The sequence below is a fragment of the Cyprinus carpio genome, chromosome B9 (genome assembly GCF_018340385.1).
Source record: "Cyprinus carpio isolate SPL01 chromosome B9, ASM1834038v1, whole genome shotgun sequence".
NCBI classification, from domain to species: domain Eukaryota; kingdom Metazoa; phylum Chordata; class Actinopteri; order Cypriniformes; family Cyprinidae; genus Cyprinus; species Cyprinus carpio.
This window is the reverse complement of record NC_056605.1, coordinates 27,225,465-27,236,839: the sequence shown is the minus strand read 5'-3', so window position 1 is coordinate 27,236,839 and position 11,375 is coordinate 27,225,465. Positions and strand designations below refer to the sequence as shown.

The following is an 11,375-nucleotide window of genomic DNA, read 5'->3' as shown; positions in this document are numbered from 1 at the left end:
AGGATATGACATCATTGCTGTTCTATCTGACACAGTGTGACCTGAATATTAAAAGGTTGTTTTTGCTTTGCATTGTCCTTTTTTATATGTAAGTCATTGATTATGGGCTATAGGCTAACCAAATAAAATTAAGACGTTTTCCACATTTCAAGTGTGCTGACAGCTATTTTTGGAATAATTCATGATTCATATAACTATAATTCATTTTTTTAACTGTATTGAATGATTTTATTATTCTCTTAGACAAACTATTGATTTGTATTGGAAAGATCCTAGGTGTCTAACTTTTACACAGTAGATTTCAGATGTCTTCTTTTTTTTCTATAGAAAATAGGCTTTAAGAGGCTCTTCCAAATGGTACAAAGCTTGGAACCCACTTAAGCTATATGTGAGTGGACATGTTTTATTGTCTGAACTAGACTGAATCTCATCACCAGCATTCACTTGTGCACTGTAAACCCTAATAAGTTAAGACTACTCAAATGATTTGATTAAAGTGGTTGCGTAAGTAAAATTGAGTAATGGCAAAATTGACAACTCAATTCAATTGAGTTGACCTAATGTTGGTCTCTTCATTGAATTAACTTAAATGTTCAAGTACAGATAACTTAAAAAGGCAAATAGACTTAACTTAAATTTTCGAGTTTTATATGGTTGTTTACTTGTTTTAATGATTTATAAATAATTTAATACAAATATTGTATTTCCATAAACTGCTTTATTTGGTTTATACATTTACATTAATTTAGGAAACATTGCTCACATCAAGCTTATATTTTTAAGCCACATTAAGACACTTGAACGGCACTTTAAGCTCATATTTTTAACAGTAAGCTCATTTTTAACTGTAAGCTGCATTTTTAAGTCACAAAAAAAAAATAAGCTCATGTTTAACAGTAAGCTAACATTTTTACAAAAACATTGAGCTCACATTAAAAAAAAACAGTAAGCTCATATTCATAACAGTAAGCTCACAATTTACAAAAAACACAAGCAAAACAGTAAGCTCATTTTTAAAAGACACATGAGTAAAACAGTAAACTCGTATTTTTAACAGTCTCATTTTCAAAAGACCATGTGTAATGTAAATCTGTTGCTATTAAAAGTGCGCCAAGCAATTTCTCCATTTTAACCAAACAGCTGGTTTGCCAAAGACTGTGTTTTAGGCTGCAGGTCTTTCTGCCCCAAGGAAAGTAGAATGCGCTGAATGAAGTCAAACGTGTATCTCAGCGACTTTGGGTAACTCAGGTGCAATGCATAAATTAGTCCAAACAGAAGGCACATTGCTTCAGGAAGGTCATGTAGATTGTCCATCACTAATTTTCCCTCGATTACTATTCCAATCGAAGAGGGAGACGAATGCAGAGAGTTGAGGGGCTTAAGAGTCGTCCCCATCTTCAACTATCACAATCCCCACTGGCACATCAAGAATTGAGCTGTGATCATCAGACATCTAGTGAATAAACATTAACAAATTAAAATTCACATACATGCAAGCTAATTTACATTTCAAAAGTTGCAACTTAAAGGGTTAGTTCACCAAAAAAATGAAGATTCTGTCAGTAATTACTCACCTTCATGTCGTTCCAACCCCGTAAGACTATCGTTCATCTTCGGAACACAAATTAAAATATTTTTGATGAAACCTGAGAGCTGTCTCACTGCTCCATCGGCTTCTCTGTAATTTAAACTTGCCAGTCCAGAAAGTTTTAAAGACATTTTAAAATAGTCCAAGTGACCGCAGTGGCTCAACCTGAAGTTTATCAAGCGACGAGAACACTTTTTTGTTTGCAAAAAACAAACAAAAATAGCGACTTTAAGAATTCATTTTCCTCTTTGTTTCTCTGAGTGAGTTCATGTAGTGTAACAGCACAGCGCTTCTGGGCTGAGCCTACATTCTGACCCAGAAGCACTTCGCTGTTACACTACATGAACTCACTCAGAGAAACAAAGAGCAAAATGAATAGTTGAATAAAAGACGTTATTTTTTGTTTTTTTGCGCACAAAAAGTATTCTCGTCGCTTGATAAATCTTCAGGTTGAGCCACTGTCACTTGGACTATTTTAACAATGTTTTTACTAACTTTCTGGGCCAGCAAGTTACAATTACAATAGAAACCTATGGAGGAGTGAGACAGCTCTAAGATTTCATGAAATATATCTTAATTTGTGTTCCGAAGATGAATGAAAGTAGTAACAGGTTTGGAACAACATGAGGGTGAGTAATTACTGACAGAATTTTCATTTTTTCTTACACACATTCACACTATCTCTCACAAACACTGTATCAATCTCAATCTAAAGGGTTAGTTCACCCAAATTGAAAATTCTGTCATTAATTACTCACCCTTGTGTCGTTGCACATCTGTAAGACCTACGTTCATCTCCGGAACATAAATGAAAATATTTTTAATGAAACCCATGAGGTTTTAGTCCCTCCTTACTAGAGATCCAATGCAATTACCACTTTCAAGGTCCAAAAAGGTATGAAAGACGTCATTAATCCATGTGACTTCAGTGGTTTAACCTCAATTTAATGAAGCTACCCAAGTGCTTTGTTTGCGCAAAAAAAAAAGTACTACTTTATTTACAAAATATAATCTCCAACGCACGTTCACGCAATTACGTCTGCTCTCGCATGAACACAAAACTCAAGCATTGTGGTGCTATGTGAGTAGTGCTCACGTGCGAATCTGAACACACATGCTATACTCTCATGAACGGGCATTGCAGATAAATATTTTCAAAAATACACTGGTAAATTATGTTTTTTTGCACAAACATAGCACTCGTTTTGCTTCATAAAATTGAGGTTAAACCACTGGAGTACTGTAGTACAGAGTACTGTAACAAAGTCTTTCCTATCGTCCTTGAAAGTGTAGTTGCGTTGGATGTCAATGGAGGGTCAGAAAGTTACCGAATTTCATTAAAAAATCTATTGTGTCTTGAAAGATGGAACGACAAGGGTGACAGAATTTATTTTTGAGTGAATTTAGATTAATACAGTGTGTGTGTGTGTGTGTGTGTGTGTGTGTGACAGATCGCGAATGTGTGAGAGAGTGTGTATAGAGGGTGAGAGAGTGTCTTTTGGACATTTTCTCCGTGGAATACTTACCAAACATATCTTAAAGAAAGCAGTAGAGTCATCTCCAAACCAAAGGGGTAGTCCTTGAAGCACCAGAGGTTCGGACTTCTGTTGGCTCTGATAGCTTGTGTGGAAAAAATATAAAATCGTATTAAATCCAACCACTTGATATTAATACATAAAAGCCTTTAAACATTTACTCAGAGATCAACTATGAAGTGTATATTGCAGTTTATACAGGTTTCATATCAATCTACTTTCTTCTAAGATATATCTAGGATAAATTATTGGGACTTCTAACTAACCTTTGTTTGCTTCAGAAGGTTCATCAAGAGCTGACCAGCAACTCCCTTTTTGGCTCTGAAAATGTCCAAGAGGCATGTACTATGTTGGTCAAGGGTCTCGTAAAATTACCTTTTCAAGTTCTTACCAGCAATCCTATTAAACTCCATGTAGATCTGAAAAAATTAAGAAGGGGCAAGTAATGACATGCATGCATGGTATGCTTGATTATTTTTTAAGATATCAACAGGTTCATCCCAGTCCAAGTTACAAAAATGTGTTGACCTAAAAAGAAAAGGTTCATTATTTACATTTAAAAGGATTTTTAATTCAAGACTGAAAATTTGCTGTCAATTTACTCACACTCAGGCCATCCAAGATGTGGGTGACTTTATTTAGTAGAACATTAAAGAAGATTTTTAGCTGAAAGCATTGTCTTTGGTGATATATAACGCAAGCCAACATTAACCATCTCTTTGAGGGTCAAAAAAACATGTACAAGCAAAACAAAATTAATAACTGTGGCTCCTGACGATACATTGGTGTCTTAAGAAACCAAACGATAAGTCTATGCAAGAAACTAAACACACATTTTATTTATATATATATATATATATATATATATATATATATATATATATATATATATATATATATATATATATATATATATGATTTTTTTTTATGTTTTTAAAAGAAGTATCTTCAGCTCACCAAGGCTGCATTTATTTGATTAAAAAATACAAACAAAAACAGGAATATATTGTGAAATATTATTCCTGTCATCAAAGCTGAATTTTCAGCATCATTACTCCAGTCTTCGGTGTCACATGATCTTCAGAAATCATTCTAATATGATGATTTGATGATCAAGAAACATTCATTATTATTATCAATGCTGAAAACAGTTGTGAACAAATTTCTTTCAAAATTCTTTGATGAATAGAAAGTTCGAAAGAACAGCATTTATTTAAAATAGAATATTTAACATTATAAATGTTTTTACTGTAACTTTTGATCAGTTTAACTCATTGTTGATGAATAAAAGTTTACTGACCCCAAACTTTTGAAGGGTAGTGTTTAATGTAACAAAAGCTTTAGATTTCAGATAAATGCTGTTCTTTTGAACTTTCTATTCATCATAGCATCATGAAATAAAAATGTAAATAACTGTTTTCAACATTGATGATAATCAGAAATGTTTCTTGAGCAGCAAATCATCATATTAGAATGATTTCTGAAGATATTGTGACACTGAAAACTGGAGTAATGATGCTGAAAATTCTCCTTTAAAATCGCACAAATAATTTATTTTAAAAGTATATTAAAATAGAAAACCATATTTTAAAGTGTAATATTTCAAAATATTACTGTTTTTGTATTCTTTGATCAAATAAATGCAGCCTTGATGAGCAGAAGAGACTTCTTTTAAAACATTTTTTAAAAAAGTAATGCGTCCAAACTTGACCAGTACTGTATATCTTGGATGGCCTGAGGTTGAGTAAATTAAGAGCAAATTAAAACGGTTTTTCATTATGAGGGGTATAGGTAATCTAAACTTTATTTTTGTTAGTCACTATTAGCCACTAGAGTTTTAATAAACCTTAAATAATTTAAAAATATATATTTTAACAATTTTATATTTTATAAATATATAAATTTTGAAAATATTTCTTTTAACAAATTCACAAAGTTTACTTGTAGTGGTAACACAGCTTGTCACTGGGGTATTTACTCTCAAATGAACACCTTTATACTTTTTTTTTTTTTTTTTTTTTTTTTTTTTTTAAATATTTAAAACGACAATCTGTTACCTGACAGTGAAAATTATAGTCTACAAATCACTCATGGGGACATGGCAAATAGACACAGCTCTGCTAATGGTAACTTGTTAAAGAAGAAAATAAAAATAAAAATCCATAGATGCATTTAAAAACTACTGTAAAAAGAATAATTAATATTATGCACCAGGGACACGTTACATCCACATAACTATTAATTAATAATATATCTCTGTAAATGTGTCGCAGGCGGGAAAAGGGTCTGCGGTTTTTAGTGAACATGAACCGCCAAAGAAATTCTTAAAACGATTAACGTTAGGCCTAAGTCTGTATTCACGCGGCTGCCCAATTTTACACCAAAAAAAAAAAACCTTCATTTCACAAATTACACACAGAGACATTTCAGTGTGTCTGGAAATAGATTTTTCTCGAAGTTTGAGCCGCAATATCATGCTTAGGCCTATTGTAAACTAACAGCGCTAGTCTGTAAAACACTGGCTAGGTTTGGAAGTTGGGTGATACTAACTTAAACGCATTTATACCTTGTCCATCCGTATAAAAATAAAACATTTAACAGACAATAAAGCAAAATGTACAGGCGTGTTATAGATGAACTTACCAGCGGAACGTCACTCCTGTGGCCTCACGACTCCTCGTCTGCTTCATAACCGCCTGCCTGCTACTGTCCCCTGCGGGAGGAAAAAAACGGGAAATTCACATGTTCTTACAGAAAGTTAGTAACACAAACGTGTTTATAACGCGAAAATACACGAAGGCAACGAAGCACAATATAAATATATATTTTACCATTATTCTACCTACCAGCGGAGTCTTTCACGACGACTCTCTTCCCGCCTGCTTCGCCGCCTGTGTGGCTACTTGTGCCGCTGGCCCGCTGCCAGAGTAAAACGGTAAAGTGTTTTCACCATGCAAATAACATTACAATAAAACGTATAAGAAAATCAAAAAAATGTGTGTATATTTATGCGTTGCGTTTAAATCTTTACTTACCTATTTAACTTTATTATTTAGTTCTTCTTTCAGGTGGCTCTGCAAATGACTCCGTTCTGGCCTGCAGTCAGTGCTGCGTCTTCAGCAAATTCGACAAAAAAATTCCCGCCTTGTGTTATATTGGCCAATCGGCGCTGTTGTCAAGGCAGAATTTTCAAGCACGACCAATCATTTTTTAAACAGAGATGTAGCGAATAATTTAAATAAATGGAAATTCTGAGTTTATAACACTTAAAAATCTTAATTCAAAAGATTTTTACTGCCAATGAGTAAGTTAAACACACCTGTTTAAGTTTTGATGGCAAAACTGTGTGTTATAAGTAATGTGAAGTTATGTTAACTTGATTTCTTTATTAATGACAACATTAGGGTTTACAGTGTGCTGAACCCTTGATCAGTCTTTAAATGTGCATTTTTATTATTATGTTAAGCCACCTTGTTATTTTATTGTATTTTATTATATTGACTTTTTAACATCATATAATTTTTAGCTATGCTTTCTTTTTTTCAGTTAATCTTATTTAATGTTCTGTAACTCAGAAATAAAGTTTTTAAAAAACTGAATCATTTTCAACAAGCAACTTTTTTGTAACCAATAAACTTTTGTAATGGAAATAATATGAGCTGAGAGGGAGTGGGGGTACTATATCTCAGTGCAAGTGCAAGTTAGCAAGTGAACGCAATGTCTCTCGGGAAATGCAATATTTTTGCGAGAGTATGCAAATGTTTTCAGAGAGAATGCAAAGTTTCTTGGGTGAATGCAATACTTTTGCGAGAGAATTCAAAAGCATTGAAATATCATTTGTCCTCCCATCTCATATTTTTCCCCTTAGGTGCTCCAATTCATTCAGCAAGTAGTAGTTTTCCAGTCTGAACATCACATAAAATTACTTTGTTTTCCCTGACCATATACACAAGTATAACATAGTCCTCCTCTTGTGTAAGTGCTCTAACTCTATCACTCACATACTGAGAGGCATCTGTCATCACTTGCCACAATCTGTCCTTTGGCGTAGCGAGGGCAAAGCAGGACGTCTGGCTCTGTGAGCTGTAGAGAAAGCAAGCTGTGTGGACACTAGCATGCCAGCACCTCCAAGTGGGCTCAGCCTCCTTCACGTTCACAGCCTAATTATGACTTCAAAATGAGCAGATACTCTAGGCTAGTCATTAGCTTTCAATGGCATTGCCAGCAACATCTCTTATACATTACACCAGCACTGGCTCACATATGAGCAGATGTTAATCTGTGCAGTAAGCAACAAGGCTGGCGATGATGCAGAGCTGAATCAGAAGATGGGCAAAAACTGTTTACTTGTTGGATTTTCTGCTTTTCAAACAACTGATGGGTTTGGTTAAGATTGACACTGAAATATAAAGATAACATTGTTTGCTAAAAAAGAAATATTCTTTATTGCCATCTATGGTTCCATGAAAAACCTTTACAATCTTAAAAATGTTCTAAAACAGGGTTTTTTTCCCCCCAGTAATGCTGTAGAAGAACCATTTTTTGTTTCTCAAAGACCCTTTCAGTGAATAACAGAACATTTTTGTCTTATTGTGAAGAACATTCCATAATCTAAACAAACTTCTCCATTATAAAGAAACGTTTGTGCAATGGTAAGGTTCCATAGATGTTAAAGGTTCTTCATAGAACCATTAACGCCAACAATGAACCTTCATTTTTAATAGTATGGAACATTCTTATCCTATTTTTTTTCAACAATCTTAAAAATAAAGTTTTTTTTTTTTTTTTCATTGATTCCATAAAGAGCCTTTAACATCTATAGAATGTTTCCATTGCACAAAAGGTTTTTATAGTGGAAAATGGTTCCTTAGTTTATTATAATAGTCTTCACTCTAAGAAAAAAAATGGTTCTTTTAAGAAGTGTACTTTGGGAAAACAAAAATTGTTCTTCTATTGCTGCCAAAAAAACCAACCCTTCTGGAGCCTTAATTTTTGACAGAACCAGCTAACATATTTTTGGAGGGAAATACTGTCTAATTCAGTAGTTTAGATAGCCACTTAAAGCACATATTAGATTTGAGTTTGTGTACGAGAAGCTGATCCTAAACCAGCAATTAAGGAGCAGTTTTATCTCGCAGCAGCAATCTGAAGCAGCAGGCAGTGAGGTAATTCACCACGGACCCTCTATCTCGAGCATATTTGGAAACCATTTAAAGCAAGACACTGTGAATTAGCCTAAGGTAATTAAGACAAATAAGGCCAAGGTGCAGTGTCATACTGATTTGCACATTTCAACTACTCCCATTAAGTCTGCATAGTTCATCTGCAGCAGGACGAAAGGTTGAGAAAAAAAAAAGAAACATCCATTGTGAGAATATGGTGGAGCTCTTTTTCAAAATCAGATAACCCATCTACATAAGCTGCATTTTAAGATTAGAATATTAACTTTAATATTATTTTTGGTCATATTCAAGGCATGTGTCTTTTGTGGAGAAGACAGCTGTAGACGGGATTGATACAAGCTCAGTAAAATAGCATAAGAAGCAAGAGAGATTTATAAATATACTATCATTAAAAAGTTTGAAGTCAAATTCTGGAAGGTTTTTACTTTTATTCAGCAAGGATGCATTAAACTGATAAAATGTGGGAAAGAAATATATATATATATATATATATATGTATATATATATATATATATATATATATATATATATATATATATATATATATATATATATATATATATATATATATATAAGACATTTATAGTGTTACAAAACACTTTAAATTTAAAATAAATACTTGAAAACTTTTGATTCATCAAAGAATCTTGAAATAAAAAGGTTTCCACAAAATATGAAGCAGCAAAACTGGTTTTAACATAAATAATGCTAAGAAATGCTTCTTGAGCAGCAAATCAGCATATAAGAGTAATGATACTGAAAATTCAGCATAGCATCACAAGAATAAATTACATTTTAAAATATATTCATATAGAAAGCAGTTATTTTAAATTGTAATAATAGTACACAATATTACTTTTTTTACTTTGTTAATCAAATTAATGTAGCCTTGCTGAGCTGAAGAGACTTCTTTCAAAAATCTTATTGACTCCAAACTTTTAATCAGTACTAATTTTATCAGTAACAAAAGTATGAATAAAATCTAGCTAGATGTAATAATAATTTAAAAAATACACAATATTTGCATGACGTGTCTATATATTTAAATAAACTGTACATGCTACACCAACATGCTAACACTAATCTCTATTAAATAAATTGTAATTCTGTGCACTTCAGATTCAGAGGTCTATTTTATATGACACATGATGCTATTTTCTATATTCAAAATGTTCCAAACCTCTTCAGAAGTAAGCTGCATATGCAGAAAGTAGCAAAACAAGAGTTTGTATTTACCTGAGTTCAAGAACACTGTGGGATCTGGCCACCATACACCGCCAGTAGTAATGTGTATGTGGATTTTTATTATTTATTATCCTGTTTGATGGCATAATGGACCAATAATGAGATGATGGACTGGTTGGTGCCATAATGTAACACTGATGGCTCTAGATCCTGCATCCCAATTTATTTCATATTGAAATTTTATGGAAGAAGCAGACTTGGAAAGACTACAAATTAATAAATGGGCAGATTATTTATGATATACGTTAATTTTATGTACTGTCCATGATTTTTCAAAGCTGTGCCAAAAATGTACTCTTCCATAACGCACCTTTTCCATTACTGTGTCCAGAGCTGGCTCTGCCAGGATGGATGAGTGCAATCAAATGATGCATGCAATCCACAAATAAACGAAATGCTGAGATTAATCTTCATCCTCAATTCCCAGAAAATATCATCTGGAAAAGATTAGGAAGTATGAAAACAATAATTTCAGAAAGGGTGAGTACATCTTTTCCATGGAAAGTCTGATTTGAGTTTACAGATTCATCTGCCTTAAAATAAAAATCAAACACAACCTTCAGTTATGCAAATGCTTGCAAACAATGAGCTGGCCAGTGCTGGAGAAAAACTAACACAAAAGCAGCAAATCATTTTAGCTACAGTTTTCAGTAGTGTAAAAATAGTTCAGATTTTGCCATTAATAAACTTTTTCCATCTACAATTTTATTTTTATTTTTATTTTTTTTAAACAAGTAGCAATGTGGTGTGACAAAAACATTACATTTTGTGCCTGCAAGGAATGGTTCATACAAAAATGAAAATTTGGTGGAAATGTACTCAGACCCTCAGACCATCCAAGATGTAGATGAGTTTTTTTCTTAATGGAAACAGATTTGGAGAAATCTTGCTCACCAGTGGATCCTCTGTAGTGAATGGGTGCCGTCAGAAAGTCCGAACAGCTGATAAAAAAAATCAATAGTCCAGTGATTCCAGTGCATCAATTACTGTCTTGTGCGGTGAAAAACTATGTGTTTATAGGAAACAAATCCATAATTAAAGTGTTTGAACTTCAAACCATTGCTTCTGGTCAAAAATGTAAGTCCATAATCCATAATAATGCTTCCTCCAGTGAAAAAGTCCCTCCCCTGTTGTTTTCTCACATCAAAATTCACTGACATACTTGATTAGAATTGGTTTTGACTGTGGTTTTTACTTATAAATGGTGCTTGATCTGTGCATATTTCTCTCCTGATTCAGACAAGACTGCTTTTTTTTTTTTACTAGTAAAAGAAATATTATGGAAAGAGTACTCATATTTCAGTCAGAAGCAATAAAATGAAGTTAAAACCCACAGCTTTTGGCTTCAGATTATTGTGATGTTTTTATCTGCTGTTTAGGCTCTCATTCTGACGGCACCCATTCACTGCAAAGGATCCATTGGTGAGCAAGTGATGCTAAATTTCTCCAAATCTGTTCTGATGAAGAAACAAACTCATCTACATCTTGGAAGTCCTGAGAGTGAGTATATTATCACCAAATTTAATTTTTGGGTGACCACTGTGCACATTTTTTTCACACCACAATGTTTATTTAAAAACATTGCTTTCACCCAAACCAAGATTTATTTATTCGAAATCACCCTTTTTTTAGCCAGCACAATACACTAATTATGAATTGTGCTCTTTCAGTAGCTTCAATGTCATTTTTCACTTTTTGTTAGTAGGCTTGTAGTGTGGCTAATTACTTCTCAAAAGAATCATTGAAGTACTTTGAATTATGTTGCTTTTCAAAGCCTAGTGAAAAAGTCCAGCAATAGAGAATCTATGAATAGTTTGAGTAATT

At 33.2% G+C, this 11,375-nt stretch overlaps 1 long non-coding RNA gene across 1 annotated transcript; it reads right to left on the bottom strand.

Moving 5' to 3' along the window:
* Window positions 1-1,026: 1,026 nt before the first annotated feature.
* Window positions 1,027-5,836, bottom strand: LOC122138522. Its single transcript, XR_006155647.1, has 4 exons — window positions 5,767-5,836; window positions 3,390-3,542; window positions 3,115-3,208; window positions 1,027-1,453 (listed from the first exon to the last, which is right to left on the bottom strand). It is a non-coding gene; the product is annotated as an uncharacterized LOC122138522 (long non-coding RNA).
* Window positions 5,837-11,375: the final 5,539 nt, after the last annotated feature.